Source organism: Octopus bimaculoides, chromosome 10 (assembly GCF_001194135.2).
Source record: "Octopus bimaculoides isolate UCB-OBI-ISO-001 chromosome 10, ASM119413v2, whole genome shotgun sequence".
Classification (NCBI taxonomy): Eukaryota; Metazoa; Mollusca; class Cephalopoda; order Octopoda; family Octopodidae; genus Octopus; species Octopus bimaculoides.
The window spans coordinates 71,990,577-71,995,636 of NC_068990.1; positions in this window are offsets into that span (position 1 = coordinate 71,990,577).

A 5,060-nucleotide genomic window follows, 5' to 3' on the forward strand; every position below is an offset into this window, starting at 1 on the left:
ACACACACATATATATACACACATACACACACACACACACACACACACACACACATATATATATACATATATATGATGACCTACCTTCAGTTTCCATCAAGCAATTTCTGGTCACCCAGGGCTATAGTTGAAAACAGTTACCTAAAGTGACATGTAGTGGGACTGAACCAAAGACCATGATGATATAATTGTTTATTTTTAGAATGACATTGTAAGGTAGGTATGAGAGACCAGATCTGGCCAGGGTTAAAGGTGATAATCATGATACCAGTAATGATGTTAAATATCTACAAAAAAAAACTTAGAATTAGAATTAGAATTGGTATTTTCTGCAAGTCATGCCATCTCAATAAACTTGACATATTCTTTTATTCTTTTACTTGCTTCAGTCATTTGACTGCAGCCATGCTGGAGCAATGCTTTAAAGGGTTTTAGTCAAAGAAATTGACCCTCAAGACTTATTCTTTGTAAGCCTAGTACTTATTCTATCAGTCTCTTTTGCCGAACTGCTAAGTTAGGGGGACATAAACACATCAGCATTTGTTGTCAAATATATATATATGTATATTATATATATATATATATATATACACAATGGGTTTCTTTCAGTTTCTATCTACCAAAATCCACTCACAAGGCTTTGGTCAGACTGAGGCTATAGTGGAAGACCTTTGCCCAAGGTGTCATGCAGTGGGACTGAACCCGGTACTATGTGATTGAGAAGCAAGCTTCTTACTGCACAGCCATGCCAATTAGTTTCAAACATAACATTCCTCAATAAAAGATATATTGATGTATAAAACTGTTTTCTGCAGTGAAAAGTAATGAAATTTTGAAAGGAAATGTCTGACTCCTACAGTAAAAGAGTTGAATGCTGTAGCTATATTCCCTGACTTTCTCAGCATTGTCGATAGCTTGTTTGTTTATAGTATTTGCATTAGTGAAGGGGCATAGCTTAGTGATTAGGGTATTCAGCTCATGACAATGACTCCTGGTGGCATGTTGTGTCCTTGAGCAAGGCACTTTATTTCACATCTCTCCAGTCCACTCAACTGGCAGGCCAGCCTTGTCACATTTAGTGTTACACTGAATCTCTCTGAGAACTACATTAAGGGTGTGCATGTCTGTGGAGTGCTCAGCAACTTGAACATGAATTTCATGAGCTGGCTGTTCTGTTGATTGGTTCAACTAGAACCCTCATCATCATATCTAAGGGAGTGCCAGTACTTACATTAACAGAGTCGTTACATGTGACATTATCTAAAATTCTCATTTTTTTTTCTTGAAATAAAAATTCTTTTCTTCTTCAGATATAGATTCTTTTTTTTTAAATTTTTATTTTGAGTTTAGTGAGAAGTAGCTTTGTTTACATTTCTCAAGGCTGCTGCTACTCCATAGAAGACAAGTCAGAAGAATTAAAAAAATAAAATAATGACTTCCAGCAAAAAAAAAAAACCAACTTAAGTGAAACAAACAAGCAAAAATACTTATTCTGCTTTAAGCAGAGAAGAAACACAGAATTAAACACAAACTTCTATTTAAAAACACAACAAAAACAGATGCTTAAACTAATTGCAAACAAATGAAGATCAAGAAACTGTAAAATTGTTTTTTATTTCCAAATAAAAAAAAGGCTTTTTTTTCTTTATTAGCTGTTAAGGACTCATAATACATGTAATATAAAACATGTTATAAAAGAAATTACAGAATCATGCAGAGTATTTATCTGTCTGCCTGTCTGCCTGTCTGCCTGCCTATCTCTTTCTCTCTCTCTCTCTCTCTCTCTCTCTCTCTATCTATCTATCTCCCATCATCAGAGTTTTAGCATCTACTTTTCCATGCTTACAAATAAAAGCAATCAACCTACACAGGATGATTAAGATACCCCAGACCTTCACCAGCTGCTAACTGTGGTGCCATGAAATTACTCTTGAGTATTTTTGATTGTAGCTGAGCTTCCTCTCAGTCTACTTTTGTGGGTGAGTGGTCAATCTGTTTGTAACCTCATCCGAGTTTCCATACCCTTTGAGATCTGGACCAAATTAAACTCCAAACAACTTAACAGGTCTGATAACCTAGCACCTAATCACATTGGCCAACAGCATAGTTTTATCTCTCCAGGTGCCAAGCTGCAAGCTCACCAAATCATCCAAGTTAATTTTAGCTTCTTTCACTGTCTCATATTCTTACAGAGTGGTGCTGACCTCCTTTTTCTTCATGGTGTCTGAAACCATAATATATACTCCTTGACCCAGTTCATACAAAAGTGTTGCAAGAGGACATTCTTGAAAGACTAACTGTGTGATCGGAAATGGTTCCAATACGTGGATGTATAATCTAATAACCAAGCAGATACTGCTGTGCATTGAAGCAATCTAGGCTCTGGAAAAAAGAACAGGAACTCCAGTATACCAATATCTTATATACAACTCCTAGGCAGTAACAGTCAACCCAATTGAAAGCTTTGATTGAAAGCAGGGCTCTACTGAAGCTAGATTTGCAGCCTACCCTTTCTAACTGAGAAGGAGACTAACATGAATTAAAATAATACTTCCTACCATCAGCACAAAGCCTGAGGTTTTAGGGGAGAGTAAGTTGATTTCATCAACCCCAGTACATGACTGGTACTTATTTTATCAACCCTTTCAGGTGTTGGGCTTCACGGAGGTCAGGTGGCCAAGTTCCTTTTGAGTGTTGGGCCTCATGGAGGCAATGACCAAGAACTTTGGTATTATGTTGTGCTTGAGAAGAAGACCCATCTATCTGAGTATAATCACAATCATGGCAGATACTGATGTCATGCAAATGGCACCCATGTTGGTGGCATGTAAAAACACCCATTACACTCTTGGAATTGTTGGCGTTAGGAAGGGCATCCAGATGTAGAAAACCATGCCAAATCAGACTGGAGCCTGATGCAACCTTCCAGTGTTCCAGCCCAGTCAAACCGTCCAGCCCATGGACAATGGATGTTAAATGATGATGATGATGAAAGGATGAAAGGCGAAGTTGACCTTGGGGGAACTTTAACTCAGAATATAAAGCTGAGAGAAGTGCTGCTAAGCATCTTGCTCCACATGTTAACAATTCTGCCAGCTAGCCACCTTAATATGAATTAGAATAATACTTTCTGCTATAGGCACAAGACCTGAAATCTGTGGGGAGGGGTATAGTTGATTATATTGAGCCGTGTTTAATTGATACTTATTTTATTGACCTTGAAAGAATGAAAGGCAAAGTTGACCTTGGTGGAATTTTAACACAGAATGTAAAGATGAACAAAATGCCACCTAGCACTTTACCTGGCATGTTAATGATTCTGCCTTAACATGAATTAAAATAATCCTTTCTACTATGTCAATTACATCAACCCCAGTGCATAACTGGTACTTATTTTATTGAGCCCGAAAGGATGAAAGGCAAAGTTGAACTTGGCAGAATTTGAACTCAGACTGTAAAGATAGATGTAATACCACTAAGCATTTTGCCTGGCATGCTAATGATTCTGCTTTAACATAAATTTAAATAATAACACCAAGAAACACCTGCTAAAACAATATATTAGAAATAACAAATATTTGGGATAAACATTTGATAAGTGACCAGAAATGCTTTTTCTGCTGAAAATTATCATGATCAGAGCCATGTTCACTCTGGTATTTTGAGATAAATAAATATAAACATGAGAAATAGCAAACACTGACCAATAAAATTGTCATAAACATCCACAGTTTATGCTGACATGTCAACTAGTTCCAGTTGAATTTCATTCAACAGCAATAACATGTCTCTTAGAGTCAGTTATGAGGATTAAATGGGTAAATAAAATCAATTTTATATAACTGAGATGAAAAGAATTTGAAGGCAGTAGTTGATATAATATTCATTTTTAACTGACTTTTTGTAGCCAATTACTGATCTGATATTGATCACAATATTGATAATCAATTTCCTATTTCAGTTCTCTTCCGTATTCCACTATATAAATACATTTTTTTCTAAATTCTGTCATATGTTAATTGCATTGGTTTTTATAATCTCATATCAATTAAGGATTAATGATCAGAAATGGTAGATTAAAGTATCCTATTTATTACTTTTTGACTTTGTTTTCTGAATTCAAATCCCATTAAGGTTAATTCGGTCCTTCATTTTTCTTGGGTTGATAAAAGTATGTATCAGTCAAATTTCTCACATTTCATTGGATTGTGACCATACTGGAGCACCACTTTCAACAATTGTATTTTTTAGTGATTACATCAATCCTAATACTTATTTCATTGACCTTCAATTATTGAATGACTAAGTTACCTTTTAGTCTCAAGGAAGCAACTTAACACATTCTTTTACATTGATGTAAACAAATACACTGTCATGTGCATGCATACATCTACATCACAGTTCATTTGCCAAATACTACTCACAGGGCATTGAGTAAACTGAGGCTATAGTATAAGACCTGCACCTGAGTAACAATGCTTTCAGAAAAGAATTTGGTAGATAGGATATTGTCCATATTCCACATATGAGATGTTTTCCCAAGACTTTTTCCATAGTGATATGGCAATCTTAAAGTATATCCACATTAAGTAGAATATAAAGATTGCTATTCAATATTAGTACTGTTTCCATTTCTAATAACTAATCCCTCTCTCTTTTGATATACATACATATATACATACATACATACATATGTATCTTTTATCTTTTATTTGTTTCTGTCATGATACTGTGGCTATGTTGGGGCACTGATATATATATATATATATATATTGAGAGAGAGAGAAAGGAGAGGAGAGAGGCAATTATTGCATTTCTTTACCTTGTGGAATCAATCCTCTGTAAACATACTGGAGTTTAAGTTTGAATCATTTGAGCACTACTAAGTGTTGTCTATATATATATATATATATACAGATATATATGTACACATACACACACACACACACACACACACATATGCATATATATATGTAATATATGTGTGTGAGTGTGCCTTATATGTGTGTATATGTGTCTACTTATATGTGTGTGTGTGTGTGTATATATATATATATATA